The 17,867-nt window shown below is 37.6% G+C and overlaps 1 non-coding gene across 1 annotated transcript; it reads right to left on the bottom strand.

The window, feature by feature from the left end:
* Positions 1–9,963: 9,963 nt before the first annotated feature.
* Positions 9,964–10,070, bottom strand: LOC116809759 (U6 spliceosomal RNA). Its single transcript, XR_004369944.1, has one exon. It is a non-coding gene; the product is annotated as a U6 spliceosomal RNA (small nuclear RNA).
* Between the last annotated feature and the right edge of the window lie 7,797 nt (positions 10,071–17,867).

Below are 17,867 nucleotides of genomic sequence, written 5' to 3' on the forward strand. Positions count from 1 at the left end.
CTGAAACTTTTGGTCCTCTCCTCTCCATTCCTGCTTTGATGAGTATCTTCTGCGCTACTTGAGCCTCACTCTCCTAAAAGCCTTCCTGCCTCAGGATTTGCCTGGGCACAGTCCATGCTCCATGTAGAGGTCAGCTCTTCCAGAAATGCAAATTCAGTGATGTCACAGCGCTGCGTGAAATACAAAGTTGTTCCTGTCACCTTCAGGATGCACTTAAACATTCTGAGAATGTCATAAAAGGCATCATCATTATTGGCCCCTCCTGCCCACCCAGCCTCATTTCCTTTCAGTTGGATACACCTGGTCTCTTCTTCAGTCTTACCTGAATCAGGTTTCTATCAGTCTTTCCATTTGCCACACAACTTCTCCACCTTCTTCATTTGACTGACAACAAACAAATCCTTCACTTTTTTATGGGAAGTGCCACTGGTCTCCATGCTGAGTTAGGTGCTTTCTCTATCAGCTCCTATAGTGCCTTGTGCGTGGCCTATCATAGTACTTACTTCACCTATTTACCCATTTACTCTTCTGTCTCTCCCATTAGACAATGAGCCTGTCATGTTCATAGCCCTAGCCATTACATCTTTGCCTTTACCTAGTGTGTCTCTGACAACAACAAGAGAGCCTGATGTGTAGTCATTTCTTAATAAAGACTGGTTGCAAGAATGAATTTATCCACCCATTAGTTCTTACTCTGGCTGACTTTATTTTAAAAGAGCTCTGTTACTAAAGGACTGGTTTTGCTAGCAGAACTATATATAGGGCATCTGTTTCAAAATAATTCTGTGCCTAATTGGTGCTACTTATAGGATTTCATATCAGCATTAGTATCCCAGAATATCACCTGGGTCACAACACTTTATACAGCACAGCAGCGTATGCTGAAATATGACGAGAAAGTATTCTGAAATCCCAAGCAAATATTTCAGGAAGACCCTCTGTATACTCAGTTGTTTGTACAGAAGCTCCCAAGGTCTGTCTTTTCATGCATTCTCCTACAGAACGGGAGCTGTTTGAACAGGACTTATGTCTACACTGTGTTATTCAATGGTTAAGTCAAACGCTTCCACATGTATTGTTAAAAATATAGTTTTCTTTTTCAAACAATTTGTACCTATACTGTGTTCACCTGAGCACTTTGTTCATTATCAACTGGTGAGCAAAGTGAAAAAACCACTGGACTTAGGGCTGCAAACACCAGCTCTGAAATTGGGGATGTAGAGTTAGAAAATAGATTTTTTTTTTTTTTTTGAGACAGAGTCTAGCTCTGTTGCCAGGCTGGAGTGCAATGGTGCGGTCTTGGCTCATTGCAATCTCCGCCTCTCAGGTTAGAGCAATTCTCCTGCCTCAGCCTCCCGAGTAGCTGGGACTACAGGCACCCGCCACTGGGCCTGGCTAATTTTTTTTGTATTTTTAGTAGAGACGGGGTTTCACCAGCCTGGCCAGGCTGGTCTTGAACTCCTGACCTCGTGATCCACCTGCCTTGGCTTCCCAAAGTGCTGGGATTACAGGTGTGAGCCACCTCGCCTGGCCAGAAAACAGATTTTCTAGTGTGCAAATTAACTGTGCCCAAAGCTTATCTTTCTCTTTTTTAAGATTTCCCTTTGGCTACAAAGAATATAGTGCTGCAGTAGCTGTTATATATGAGAATAGTGATTTTCAACCAGAGCATCTTTACCTCTTAGTGTACATTTAGCAATGTCTGGAGACATCTTTGTTTGTCACAATGGAGGGAGGGTGGTGAGCATTTAGAGGGAAGACACCAGGGATGATGCTACATCTCCTACAATGCACAAGAAAGTCCCCTACAAAAAATTATCTGGCCCAAAATGTTAATGAAACTCTGTACTAGGATGGAAAAAGAAATAGTATATTTAGAAGCTGGAAGTGAGAATGTGTGATTTCCGTGATTGATTTGTGTTTCTCAGTATGCTGCTCCTTCACAGATCACAGAGTTGTCTGTGACCTTATTTCTAGCAGTTCACAACATGGTTGTTTGCTTCTTTAAGCCAGCAGGAGAGTCTTGCTTGCCCGATCTGCTAAGACTGTCTTATATAATGCAACATAATCACAGGAATGACTTCCATTACCTTTGTTGCATTCTATTGATTAGAAGAAAGCCACAGTTCCCACCTGCTCTCAAGTGGAGGGAATTAATCAAAGACGCTGACATCAGGAGGCAGGAATTATGAGGACCACCCTAGGGTCTGTCCACACAACATATTATTGTCTTGATGGCAGGTGTGGTGTTTTGTACTGTGTCAACCTTGTTATGCTGGAAAAATCTTGTCCCTGTAGAACATGTATGAGATTGGATGGCAGGTGGAGTGGCCATTAATCTCTGATGGTTGTCACAGTCAAAGCAGTGATGGACAGTTGCAGAAATGCCCAGCTGGTGTCAGCGGGTCCTGCTTTCCTCTGTTTCCTATGCAGCTTCTCTTTTCAACTGTTGCCCAACAGCTGCCCCAGCCTACTCCAGAGACTGACTGAAGACTTTCAGAGGCAACAGCAACATGAAAGCAGTGGCTCCCATCACCCTCTCCTCAGCCCCTCTGCCGTGGCTGGACATCTTGGTTTCTCAGATTGATAGGCTAGTGACTCTTTCCCTAGATCTTTCCCCAGGTTCTCCTGCAACTCTCTGAGGTCAGTTTCACACAGAAGCCCCTTCTTCCATAACTCTCAGGGAACTGTGCCCCTCTGACCAAGCCCTGACTGATGCAGATAGTGTTCCCATGATAATCAGGAGGTTTAAGCATATCCTGTGTGCTTCTCATTGTGTTAGTTGCTGTGGCCAATACAAAGCAATCTAACATAGTAGTCCCATGAAAATGGAACATCTCTGTTTTGTCTTGAACTCCTGGCCTCAAGAGATCCTCCTATCTTGGCATCTCAAAGTTTTGGGATTATAGGCGTGAGCCACCATGCCTGGCCAAACATCTCTGTTTTGTTTACTGCTATACCCTCAGGGTTGGGAATAGTGCCTGGCATATAGTAGACACTCCATAAATATTATTTTCATGAATAATGGAAGATACTTATGTGTTTTGTGTGATATACGTATGTATATGTGTGTAACATATTCCTTATATACAATTGTGTGTGTCTGTATGTAAAATCTCCTTCCTTACTGCCTATTTTAGCATTTAAATATCTGTGGTGCCTAGCTTGACACCTGACTGTATTTCTATTCAGAACATCCTTTGGAGTTCAGACCAAGAAATAGGCAAACCTAGGTCAGGAAATTGAACCAAATATCTTTTCTCACTATAAATACATTAATATTTAGAGAGCAAAACATATGGTTATTTACACAGTAAATAAAGACATGAATAACTTCTCAGTCAGTTCAGATAAGATTTTGCTACCAAAAGACCTAAGTACACAAATACCATTCGATGCAGCAATCTCATTACAGGGTATATACCCAAAGGAATATTAATTGTTTTGTTGTAAAGTCACATGCACGAATATGTTCACTGCAGCACTATTCACAATAGCAAAGACATGGAATCAACATAAATTCCCATCAATGATGGAAAGGATAAACTAAACATGGTACATATACACCATGGAATACTATAAAGCCATAAAAAGAATGAGATCATGTCCTTTGCAGAGACATGGATGGAGTCAGAGGCCATTATCCTTAGCAAACTAACACAGGAGCAGAAAACCAAATATCACATGTTCTCACTTATAAGTGGGAGCTAAATGATGAGAACACATGGACACATAGAGGGGAACAACACACACTGGGGCCTAGTGGAGGATGGTGGGTAGAAGGAGGGAGAAGATTAGGAAAAATAACTAATGGGTACTAGGTTTAATACCTGGGTGATGAAATAATCTGTACAACAAACCCCCATGACACAAGTTACCTGTGTAACAAACCTGCACATGTGTCCTTGAACTTAAAATAAAAGTCAGAAGACTTCAGATCAGATCACTGCATGTGTGTTATCAAAAAAAAAAAAAAAAAAAAGATTTTGGAGCTGTTTGGATCTGAGGATTTTGAATTAATATTAATCATGATAATAACAATATTAAAATAACAATTATTTATCGGAAAGCAATAATCATTCAAGCACTGAGTTAGATATTTTATGTGTATAACAATAATAATGGAAACATGCTTACAAAAAAACAAAGAACATGCTTTGGAGAAGGCAAGGTACACTACTGCTGAAATAATACAATAGAATTTCTAATGCCCAAGGAAACAGCTCCATATTCCTACTGTCATCCAAATTATAGTATATCATATAAATATTTGCTAATTTGCTTAGGAGATTCATTTATCCCCTTTACAACAGCATCAAAAAAATAAAATACTTAGAAATAAACTTAATAAAAGAAGTACACAACTTACATCTTGAAAACTACAAAACATTGTTGAAAGCAATTAAAGAAGGTCTAAATAAATAGAAAGGCATTTCGTGTTCACAGACCAGAAGACTTAATGTTGTTAAGATAGAAATATTCCCTAACTGATCTACAGATTAAATATAACTCCTCTTAAAATCCTGGAGAAACTTCTTGCAGAAATTGACAAGCTGATCCTAAAATTCACACGCAAATGCAAGGGACTCAAAATAGCCAAAACAATCTTGAAAGAGGAGAATAAAATAGAAAGACTCATAATTCCTGATTTCAAAACATGCTATAAAGCTACAGTAATCAAGACACTTTGGTACTGGCATAAGGAAAGACATAGACCAATAGACTAGAATTGAGAGACCAGAAATAAATCTCACATTTATGGACAGTTCATTTTCAACAAAATGCCAAGGCAACTCAATGAGAAAAACAAACTTTTCAACAAATGATACTGGAAAAACGGAATATCCACATATAAAATAATAAAATTGTACCCCTTCCTTACACCATACACAAAAATTAACTCAAATGGGTCAAATAAGTAAACACAAGGATAAAACTATAAAACTCTTAGAATAAAATCTAGGGGTAAAATTTTGTGACGCTGGGTCAGGCAAAGTTTTCTTAGATATGATACTGCTAAAAGCACAAGTGACAAAAGAAAAAGTAGATAAACTGGACTTCATCACATTTAAAAACTTAGGCATGGTGGGTCACACCTGTAATCCCAGTGCGAGGATCACTTGAGCCCAGGAGTTTGAGACCAACTTGGGCAACATAGTGAGACAAAAATTCATCTCTACAAAAATAAAAATAAAAAATTAGCCAAGCATGGTGATGTGTGTCCATATTTCCAACTGCTTGAGAGGCTGTGGTGGGAGGATCACTTAAGCCTGGGAGTTTGGGGCTGTAGTGAGCCATGCTTGCACCACTGTACTCCAGCCTGGATGACAGAGTGAGACCCTGTTTCAAAAAAACCAAAACCAAAAACAAAAACTTTTGCATTTCAAAGAATACCACCAAGAAAGGGAAAAGAATGGGTGAAAATTCTTGCAAATGATATAGCTGATAAGGAACTTGTATCCAGAATACGTACATGTCAGTAGTAGAAAGATTACCCTGTTTAAAAAAAAAGCAATGAATCTTAATAGACATTTCTCCAAAGAAGATATATAAATGTTCAGTAGGCACATCAAAGGATGCCCAATATCATTAGCCATCAGGAAAAAAGTAACCAAAATCACAATGATATACCACTTCATATTGTCTAGGATGGTTACATAGGAAATAACAAGTGGTGCTGAGGATCCAGAAAATTTGGAACCCTGATTCATTGCTGGTGGGAATGATTAAGCATAGAATCACTGTATCAGTCAGCAATTCTACTCCTAGGTATATATCCAAGACATTAAGGAATATATCCACACAAGAAGTTGTACATGAATGTTCATAGCAACATTATTCATAATAGCTAAGGAGTGGGACAATTGAAACATCTGTAAACTGATGAATAGATAAACATAATGTAGCATTATTTTGTTATAAAAAATAAGTACTGAGAGATGCTACCACATGCATAAATCTTGAAATATTAAGATAAAAAAAGAAGCCAGTCGCCAAAAAAACTCCACCCCACATATTATATTACTCCATTGATACAAAATGTCCAGAATAGATAAATCTATAGAGACAGAAAGTTGATTAATAATTGGCTAGCACTGGGGGATTGGAGGTTAATGGAAAGTGACCAGTAATCTGTACGGAATTTCTTTACAGGGTGATGAACATGTTCTGAAATTGATTGTGGCTGGGTGCCAAGGCTCGTGTTTGTAATCCCAGCATTTTGGGATGCTGAGATGGGTGGATGGCTTCAGCCCAGAAGTTTGAGACTAGCCTGGGCAACATGGCAAAACCCTGTCTCTACAAAAAAAAAAATAGAAAAATTAGCCAGGTATGGTGGTGCACACCTGTAGTCCCGGCCACTTAGGGGGCTGAGTTATGAGGATCACTTGAGCCCAGGAGGTTGAGGCTGCAGTGAGCCGAGATAGTGCCACTGCTCTCCAGCCTGGGCAACAGAGTGAGACTCTGTCTCAAAAAAAAAAAAAAAGTGATTGTGGTGAAGGTTGCACAACTCTGTTAATATGCTAATAACCTTTGAATTGAATACATTAAATGAATTAATTGTATGTGAATTATATTTCAAAGCTACTAGTTATATAAGGTATGCATACTTACATAAATATATATGTATGCTATATATGCTTTACTACTTACATAAAGTATATACACATGTATATACATACTTTTTATATTGAAAAAACTGATATACAGTAAATATAGTAAAAATGTACCCCAAACATTTCCAGCGTGCTTGGTGTGCAGGCACTTGGATATAAAGACCAAAAGTTCCTGACTCTTTCTACCCCTAGGAGTTCGCATGTTGATAGGTAGCTTCATGCCTCTCTGTAGGAGCTATGAGTCAAGCTATCTCCAACAGAGAGACCAGTGGCTAGGGTTCCCCAACAGACCTCAGCTAAAGGTCTCCAGTTAAAAGTGAGTCAGATTCAACATTCTCTTTGAGATGTCTTACTTCCCTGCTTCTCTCTTTCATCCCTAAAATGTTGAAATATTTAAGGTGCCTAAACTCATAATAAACCTAAAAAAAAAAAAAAAAACCTAAAAAGCCATGGTGAACTCTATGGGTTCTCAGAGGAGGACAATGGATAAAATATTTGAAAAAGAAGAATTTTATTCTGGCTTGTTTTCTTCACAGCTGAAGGCCTTCAGCCATTTCCAGTCCAGTATCACTCTAGATATGGAATTTTGGGCAGTGGAAAACATTTAGTGTTTGTCCATCATTTAGATCTAGATTAAAAATGAATGTATTACATTTGAACCCTGGTAATTTCCAATATTTCATATTCAACAATATCATGCCACTCATTGTTATGTACCATACGGTGCTTGAGCTAAAGATACACTAGTGCCAAGGTTAGTCACAATCCCCATTCTCAGAGAATATCCAACTGAGCGTGGACGACAGACATTATAGAAATAATTGTGAAGGAAAATGTTAGATGTTGTGGGAACTGCTAACCTGTGGAAACCAAAACATTAATGTGAGGAGGCAAATTTTATGCTGAAACCCAGGTAAAGGTGTGAAGGTGGTTACAGGTGTGGTCAAGATGGTGGTGCCTGTAGAGAAGAGTATGGCAGGCTGGGGAAGAGCATGGGAGAAGGTCCCAGCAGAGGGAAATCTAGCAGAAAGAAGCTAATGCAGCTGAGTGTGAAGATTGAGGAGAAAGGGTGTGAGATAAGACTGGTGACTTAGATGTGGATGGGACAGGCAACGCCTTAAAGGCTGGAGTGAGAAGTTCAGACCTTGTTGTAGGGTCAGTGGGAAACCATTGAAAGTTTTAAGTGTGGAGTGCAGTAATCAAATATTTAAAGAGATCCCCGTGGCTGTTTTGTGAAAAACCTTTCAAATATGCATGTCATAACAGAAATATTTTTTAAAAAGAAATTCAGTTACATGTTTTCACTTCAAAATTTTCTTAATTTTGAAAACTCAGATGAAGCTTACAACTTCTTTATTAGAAATGACAAGTAAAATGCCATTTTCAACTGATCCTATTTAATCACTGGATCATTCAGGGACAAAGCATAGAAAGTTTGTTTTTCAGTGATATTTTTCCTCATTCCAAACATTTGAAATTTGAAATTCAGAAAAAACACGAACAAAGATACTTTTTAAGTTTCTAGGACAAATGTCACAAAAGCAAACAAATGGAGTACCAAATAAATTTTTTGAGGCTCAGTGAGTAGGGTGGGCAGTGGATGGCAGAGTTTGTGGGTGTTGGTATGCTGAAAATTCTAGCACTTCTCTGTTGACTTCTAAAGAAGTTGAACAGGACCCCAGTGCTAAGTCCTAGAGAATGTGTGACAACATTCCCAAGAATGACGAACCCTAGACAAATGTAAAATTAGGTTAGTATTAGAAAAAGAGATGACTAATTTCTCCAAGTGGCCTAAAGACATTTTTTCTTAATTCCAGTCTTTAATTAACTCAACAAGTATTTATTGGCATTCTATTTTGTGTAAGGACTGGTACGAAGTACTGAGATCTTTACATGTTTCTACCTATCTATCTATCTATATCTTTTTAAAATTTTTTTATTTTACTTTAAATTATAGGGTACATGTGCACAACGTGTGGGTTTGTTACATACGTATACATGTGCCATGTTGGTTTGCTGCACCCATTAACTCGTCATTTACATTAGGTATATCTCCTAATGCTATCCCTACCTACCCCCACCCCTACCCCCTACCCCCACCCCACGACAGGCCCTGGTGTGCGATGTTCCCCACCCTGTGTCCAAGTGTTCTCATTGTTCAATTCTCACCTATGAGTGAGAACATACGGTGTTTGGTTTTCTGTCCTTGCAATAGTTTGCTTAGAATGATGGTTTCCAGCTTCATCCATGTCCCTACAAAGGACATGCACTCATCCTTTTTTATGGCTGCATAGTATTCCATGGTGTATATGTGCCACATTTTCTTAATCCAGTCTATCATTGATGGACATTTGGGTTGGTTCCAAGTCTTTGCTATTGTGAATAGTGCCGCAATAAACATACGTGTACACGTGTCTTTATAGCCGCATGATTTATAATCCTTTGGGTATATACCCAGTAATGGGATGGCTGGGTCAAATGGTATTTCTAGTTCTAGATCCTTGAGGAATCGCCACACTGACTTCCACAATGGTTGAACTAGTTTACAGTCCCACCAACAGTGTAGAAGTGTTCCTATTTCTCCACATCCTCTCCAGCACCTGTTGTTTCCTAACTTTGTAATGATCACCATTCTAACTGGTGTGAGATGGTATCTCATTGTGCTATTGATTTGCATTTCTCTGATGGCCAGTGATGATGAGCCTTTTTTCATGTGTCTGTTGGCTGCATAAATGTCTTCTTTTGAGAAATGTCTGTTCATATACTTTGCCCACTTTTTGATGGGATTGTTTGATTTTTTCTTGTAAATTTGTTCAAGTTCTTTGAAGATTCTGGATATTAGCCCTTTGTCAGATGAGTAGATTGTAAAACTTTTCTCCCATTCTGTAGGTTGCCTGTTCACTCTGATGGTAGTTTCTTTTGCAGTGTAGAAGCTCTTTAGTTTAATTAGATCTCATTTGTCAATTTTGTCTTTTGTTGCCATTGCTTTTGGTGTTTTAGACATGAAGTCCTTGCCCATGCCTATGTCCCGAATGGTATTGCCTAGGTTTTCTTCTAGGATTTTTATGGTTTTAGGTCTAACATTTGAATCTTTAATCTATCTTGAATTAATTTTTGTACAAGGTATAAGGAAGGGATCCAGTTTCAGCTTTCTACATATGGCTAGCCAGTTTTCCCGGTACTATTTATTAAATAGGGAATCCTTTCCCCAATGTCCAAAAAACATTTCTTGTTTTTGTCAGGTTTGTCAAAGATCAGATGGTTGTAGATGTGTGGTATTATTTCTGAGGGCTCTGTTCTGTTCCATTGGTCTATATCTCTGCTTTGGTACCAGTACCATGCTGTTTTGAAAAATATGGAATGCTTCACGAATTTGCATGTCATCCTTCTGCAGGGGCCATGCTAATCTTCTCTGTATCATTCCAATTTTACTATATGTGCTGCCGAAGCAAGCACATATCTATCTATATCGCTTTATCTATCCATCTTGATGAGGAACAACAATCATTTGTAGATGGCCCATTTTTTCGATGCAAGTCAGTCTTTATTACAGAAAAATTCATTTACAGCTTATTTTGAAGACTTAATAGACAGATCTAATCTTATCTTCCCAAACAAAACAATATTCTTCCTAACAGACTGCAATTCCAGTAGTAAATCTTTTTAGAAATAAATGTTGGGGCATATGGCATAAAAATAGATTTATGGGACAATAGAATAAAATATTTGAACTCACAACTGTTTTTCCATGGAAATTTTAGGAATATATTGTCATTTATCTGTATCATTGCATTCACCAGGTTTCAACATTATTAGTAGTACAAAAGCTCCATTGTCATTCGCTAAAGGCAGAGGTGACTCTGAGACACACCACTTTTATCCATACAACATGATATCCATCAATCATCCATATGCCTCCTGCATTTATAAAATCATGCAGCACATGCTATATGTGGAAACAAACTGATTTTTGCTTTCTATTATGATTTATATCATTATTCACACTCCACTGTAGTCTCTTTGGGAAGAGTTGGTTACCATTAGCGTTTGCTGTCAATCAGATTTTGCTTCTTTCCTTACTTACCCTTTTTTCATATCTGAACTACAGTAAAAGAACAAGACAAGAATAGAAGTCCTAATATTAAAAAAAGATCACAGAATATATGACCTTTAACCAACACTGTGATCATTTGCTTCTTTTTAAAATAAGATATATAATTAGAACTGAAAAATGCCAATAAAATCCAGTCATTTGTATCTTTTCCTCATATAAAGAAAAGTTGGAAAATTAGTTGAACTGGAAAATGATTTTTAAGGTTTAATGCAGAATAATTCTTTAAAGTCATGACTAAGACTGATCATCTACTCAAGATATTCACATTTCAAAGAATCCATTTAGCTTGCAATCTTATTTTAATCATATAGGGCCTCAATATCTTCCTGCCCTGCAGGTTTTTGTTTTCAGTGGACATTCATTTAAAAAGAAACTCCAGATTTATAAATAGATTAGGTGTGATGCTAATTCCTTAATTCTAGGAGGTTAGACTTTCATGTTTAAAAAGGTCACTTATTTTTTCAATAGCAAACATTTAAGAGGTATTCATTAGGTACCTGGCATGTCTTTAGATTCTGAAATACAAAGACTTCAAGTCATGATTTTCCCGTTTGGAGAAGCTTACCTTTTAGTGAGGAAAGTATGCATGTTAAAAAAAAAAATCTACATGCCTATCGATTGATCTGACAATAACATGTGGAAAGTGCTAACAGATAATGAAAACAGAACATGAGCCCTGAAGACAGCATCACTGAGGAAGTATCACTGAGCTGGAAACTTTCCTAGAAAAAAAGAAGTTTGTGAGATGAAGGCGGAAAAGGAAGGCAGAAAAAAATAGCAAGTGTCAGAGTTCCTAAAGGGGCCTGGTGTTTTGGGGACTATTGGCCTGAGCACAGGAAACATGGGATGAGTGCAAATGAGTTTACAGTGAAAAATATAATATTATATAATGATAAGTGAAATGTCACAGTAGACCACCAAATTTTTCCAGATATTTGCTATGCATATTCATACCTATCTGACTATGTCTCTCTCTCTCCTATCATCTATCTATCCATATCTATCTATCTATCTATCTATCTATCTATCTATCTATCTATCTATCTATCTATCCATCTATCTAATCTTCTAGGTAGCTAGCTAATCATCTATCAATCTGTATAACCATCCATCTATCTTTCTCCTCTAATGGTATCACACTATATATAACTATTTTGCAAACTGCTTTTTCTTAATACATCTTGAATACAATACAAATCATAGATAGATAAGCAAATGGAAAACAACAAAGAGCAGGGGTTGCTATTCTTATATCAGACAAAACAGACTTTAAACCAACAGCAATCAAAAAGGACAAAGAAGGGCATTACATAATGATAAAAGGTTCAATTCAATTAGAAGTCTTAACCATCCTAAATATATATGCACCCAACACTGGAGCACCCAGGTTCATAAAACAAGTTCTTAGAGACCTGTGGAGAGACTTAGATAACCACAAAATAATAAAGGGAGACTTCAACACCCCACTCACAGTATTAGACAGATCATCAAGGCAGAAAACTAACAAAGACATTTGGGACCTAAACCCAACACTTGACCAAATAGACCTAGCAGATATCTTCAGCACACTCTACCCAACAACAGACTGTACATTCTTCTCATCTGCACCCGGCATATACTCTAAAATTGACCATACACTCAGCCTTAAGGCAATTTTCAACAATTCAAAAAAACCAAAATCATACCAACGACACTCTTGGACCACAGCACAATAAAAATAGAAACTAATACCAGGAAGATCTCTCAAAACCATACAGTTACATGAAAATTAAACAATCTGCTCCTGAATGAATTTTGGGTCAACAATGAAATTAAGGCAGAAATCAAGAAATTTTTGGAAACTAATAGAAAAGAAGATACAGTATACTAGAATCTCTGAGACACAGCTAAAGCAGTGTTAAGAGGAAAGTTTATGGTGCTAAACACCCACATCAAAAAGTTGGAAAGATCTCAAATTAATAACCTAACATCACACCTACAGGAACTAGAAAAACAAGAGCAAATGAATCTCAAAGCTAGCAAAAGAAAAGGAATAAAATCAGAACTGCACTGAATGAAATTGAGACACAAAAAAACCATACAAAAGGTCAACAAAACTAAAAGCTGTTTTTTTAAAAGAATAAATAAGATTGATAGATTGCTGGCTAAACTAATAAAGAAAAAAAGATAGACAATGCAAATAAACACAATCAGAAATGACAAAGGGGGCATTTCCACAAACCCCACAGAAACACAAAAAAACCCTCAGAGACTACTACAAACACCTCCATGCACAAAAACTAGAAATCTTAGGAGAAACTGATAAATTCCTGAAAACATACAATCTCCCAAGATTGAACCAGGAAGAAATTGAAACCCCGAGCAGAGCAGCATCAAGTTACAAAATTAAATCAGCAATGAAATATCTACCAACTAGAAAAAGCCCTGGACCAGACAGATTCACAGCTGAATTGTACCAGATGTATAAAGAAGAGCAAGTGCCAATCCTACTGAAATGGTTCCAAAAAATTGACAAGGAAGGACTCCTCCTCAACTCATTCAATGAGGCCAGCATCATTCCGACACCAAACCTGGCAGAGACACAACAAAAACAAAAAAAACTTCAGGCCAATATCCTTGATAAACATAGATCCAAAAATCCTCAACAAAATACTGGCAAACTGGATCCAGCAGCACATCGAAAAGCTAATTCATCATAATTAAATAGGCTTTATCCCTGGGATGCAAGTTTGGTTCAACATACACAAATCCATAAATGTGATTTGTCACATAAACAGAACTAAAATCAAAAACCTCATGATCATCTCAATAGACAGAGAAAAGGCTTTTGATAAAATTCAACACGGCTTCATGTTAAAAACCCTCAACAAACTATGCATTGAAGGAACATATCTGAAAATAGGGCCATCTATGACAAACACACAGCCAACATCATACTCAAAGCAAAATCTGGAAGCATTCCCCTTAAGAACTGGAATAAGACAAGAGTGCTCACTCTCACTGCTCCTGTTCAACATAGCATTGGAAGTCCTGGCCAAAGCAATTGAGCAAAAGAAAGAAAGAAATAAAAGGCATCCAAATATGAGGAGAGGAAGTCAAACTGTCTTTCTTTGCAGATGATATGATTCTATACCTAGATCGTAAGTGAATGAATGCAGGATGAAAAAAACAAATACTGTATGTTCTCTCTTATAAGTGGGAGCTAAACATTGAGTACACATGAACACAAAGATGGAGACAATAGACACGAGGGCCTACTTGAGGGTGAAGGGTGGGAGGAGGGGGAGGATAAAAAATCTACCTATTGGGGGCTATGCTCATTACCTGGGTGATAAAATCATTTGTATACCAAATTCCCATGACACACAATTTACCTGTGTAAGAAAACTTGCCTGTGTACCTCCTGAGCCTAAAATAAAATTTGGAAAAAAATAAACCTCTCTAAACCTAGAAAAAGTACAGTAAAAATATGATAGAAAAGTTCCATTATAATCTTATAGACTGTCATATATGCAGTCTGTCAATGACTAAAATGTTTTTATGTGGGGCAGGGCTATATTTGCAAAAGACTCCTTTTATCATTGAACTTATAGTGCAGTAGCAGAGAGACAACTGTTAATTAATGATAATTCTAATGAATTTTAGGAAAGGGGAAGTAAAGGGAGTTTTGAAGTAAAAGGCAGAAAGTAAGTCTAGCAGTGGGTAGAGCCCTCATGAATGAATTAATCCATGCACAGATTAATGGGTTAATGGGTTATCAAGAGAGTGGGACTGGTGGCTTTATAAGAAGAGGAAGATCATCACCATAAGACAGCGGGTGGGGTTGGTTAGAGAAGAGAAGAGGAGAACTGAGGTAGCGCTACCTCTGGATTCTGCAGAGTCCCCATCAGCAAGAAGTTCCTCACCAGAAGTGTCCCTCTAATCATGGTCTTCTCAGCCTCCATAAGAATTAAATTCCTTTTCCTTGCAAATTACCCAGTTTCCAATATTCTATTATAAGCAACAGAAAATGGACTAAGACAGAAATCTGTTTCTCATATTTAGCACCAGAATGTACTTAATTCATATACCAGAATGTACTTAATCATTCCCCTGGTGATGAACTTTTAGGATATTTGTAGTTTTTTGCTACTACAACTTATGCTGTCTTGCGTAGCTTTAAGAGAATATACCTGTGGGATAGATTGATGGGCATAGAATATAGCAAAGTTTTGATGGATATTGCCAAATGACCTTCAAAGGCAATTCACTCCCTTCCAAGTTATATGAGAATGCTTGTTTCCCAAATCCCTTACAACGCCCACCCTATTCTTTTTGTTTTTTTTCATCATAGTAGTGCTTATTTATTTTTATGAACATTTTGTACAAGTTACTATGGTTTCTGAGAAAAAGCTTTAAAAATGAAAATAAGAAACTAGAGGGAAAAAGCATCTTAAATTCCACTTCCCATCTGGTCTGTAGCCTTCAAACTTTTCACTGTGTAAGGATCAATTTGTGTCTTGTTTGGTCCATAACTGAGATATAGCTGGTAAATGGAACCAGGAGATTCCACTTCACCACAAATTTCTGGTATCCATTTAGCCCTGTTGATGCAAGGGGGCTTTAGAAACTGCTAGGAAAAGGACTCAAAGGGTTTCTACAAGTGGCATTCAGATATATGTCATGTGGTAGACTCTGGGATATCTTAAACAAGCCAAATCAAAATGAGTGACTGAAGTTCTCCTGAGAGCAAGCCACCTGATGGAAGAAAGAATTCGTCATAAATATCCAGACTATGCAGTAGGTTCTAAGTGTTGGAGGGCAGCAACTAGTCATGGTAGTCATTACTTGAAACTTCTGACCCAATCACTCTGGTGGGCGTGCTCCCCAAGGACAAAATGGCTAGGTGTGCAAACAATAGAACAGTGATACTATACTCTGTGATATCTCTGCCCGGGCCACCCTGCTGTGGGACACATCCCCTCCTTCCGACCCCCTCCCCACAAAGCATAACCACAGAAAGGAGAACTTTTCTCTTTTATTTCACAATAGACTGACCAGCAGGAGAGGCATTATAAGGGTTGAATGCATCAGAGGCTAGTGTGATTGCAAAGAGGAATGTGTGCCCCAATTCAGATGGCGACACTCACAGATCTTTGGCACAGTTACCAGCCACCGTGGTGAAGCTGCAATATGGCAGAGGCCCGTAATGGTCACAAGGGCAAGTGATATCCGTTTTCATTTAGGAGCCATGTGGCTCAGCCATGACTCTGAGTCCACTGAGTGGACTTGGGTATCTGGGGGAGAGGAAGCTCTGTTTCTCAGAATCTGTAACTGCATGGATATACGAGTACTTAGTGCTAGTGAAAACTCTTTAACAGTATCTCACTGATACAGTATAAAATCCCAATTCCTTAATGGTTTTCAAGGATTTTTATGATCAGGCCCCTTCTTAAATGACTCTTCTCATTCTTTGGGACTCAGTTTATATCTTATTTGCTGTAGAAAGACTTTTATAAGCATCCGAGGCTAGTTTAGTTGTCTTTCCACTGTACTTTTGTGGCACCTTCTTCAAATTCCCATTACATAACACTTACGTGATATTGTATGACATAGCATGATTGTCTATCTTAATCACAATACCAGAAGATTCTTGAAGGAAGAGTCCACATCTTATTCATTATTCATCGTTGCATCACCCCCCGCACTGCCTGTTACTGTGCCTGCCACATAGTGCACATTCAATATATATTTGTCAAATAAATAAATTAATGAATGGGGGATCTTATTAAATAAGATTAAGAATAACAAGAAGTACAAATTTGTGGGAAAAGATGAGGAGCTTGTGTGCTTCTTAATTTAAGTATCTGTGGACATCTGAGAGGGTATGTTCAGTTGTGAATACTGGCAGGGTTTGAGAGATAAGTAAGACTGAAGATACACATTGGCAGTCATTAAGCTTCTCTACTTTTCTTTTTTCACTCCCCTATTTTTTATTTTTTTCTTAAAATTCAGTAAGGTTAACCTTTCTAATAATAAAAGAAAGAAAATTTGGAGACACAGATAAGTATATATATATATATATATAAATTACTAATAACATTCTCCCTCCCCTCAGCAGAGATTAATCATTGAAAATATATGTGGATATTTCCTTCTGGTTTTATTCCCTTCCGCTCCCCAGTTTCTCTCTCTTTCTCTCTCTCTCCATATTGAACACAATTGGGTCATGTGCTTACTTAGTTCTTTTTAAATTCAGCACTGTTTCATAAGCAATTTTCCTTGTTTCTAATTATTCTTTAAATACCTGATTTTTAACAGCCTTAAAATGTTCTATGGCATGAATGCACCATAATTATTTTAATTATCCCTATTATTGAGTATTTAGGTTGTTTCTGATCTTTTTGTTACAAATGATGCTTTGATAAACATATTTTCTTGCACAAATCTTTGAGTCATTGTTTTCAAGAAAATGTATACTGTTTTAACACACTCTCCAATGGTATTTGCTATGGTCTGAATGTTTGTGTTCCCCCTGAAATTCACATGTTGAAATCCTAACCCCCAAGGTGATGATATTAGGAGGTGGGCCTTTGGAAGGTGATTAGGCATGGGGTGGAGTCCTCATGAAACACATTAGTGCCCTCATAAAAGTGGCCTGCAGAGAGACCCCTTCACTCCTTTTGTCATGTGAGGACACAGAAAGTAGACACCGTCTATGAACCAGAAAGTTGCCCCTCACCAAACACCAAATCTGCAGGCTCCTTGATCTTGAACTTCTCTCCCCTAAGAACTGTGGAGAGATGAATTTTTATTGTTTATAGTATTCTGTAATAGCAGCCTGGATGGACAAAGATAGCATTAGTGAGTGCTTACCTCCCTGCACCTTTGCCAATTTTGAGGATTGGATTTTTTAAACTTTGCCAACTTGACGGATTGAAAAATGGCACTCACTGATGTTTAAATTTGCTTTTGTTTGATTATTAATTAACATAGAGTCTTTAATATATTTGTTGACTATTTTTAGTTCTGTAGACCTATTTTATTCCTTTGCTCACGTTCTTTGATAGAGCCAACGTTTCTCATTATTTAGTGATGACTAGTTGTGTATATATTAATTTTTCATACAAACATTTCCCCTAGTTTTATTCTTTATGTTT

Source organism: Hylobates moloch, unplaced genomic scaffold (assembly GCF_009828535.3).
Source record: "Hylobates moloch isolate HMO894 unplaced genomic scaffold, HMol_V3 SCAFFOLD_1, whole genome shotgun sequence".
Classification (NCBI taxonomy): domain Eukaryota; kingdom Metazoa; phylum Chordata; class Mammalia; order Primates; family Hylobatidae; genus Hylobates; species Hylobates moloch.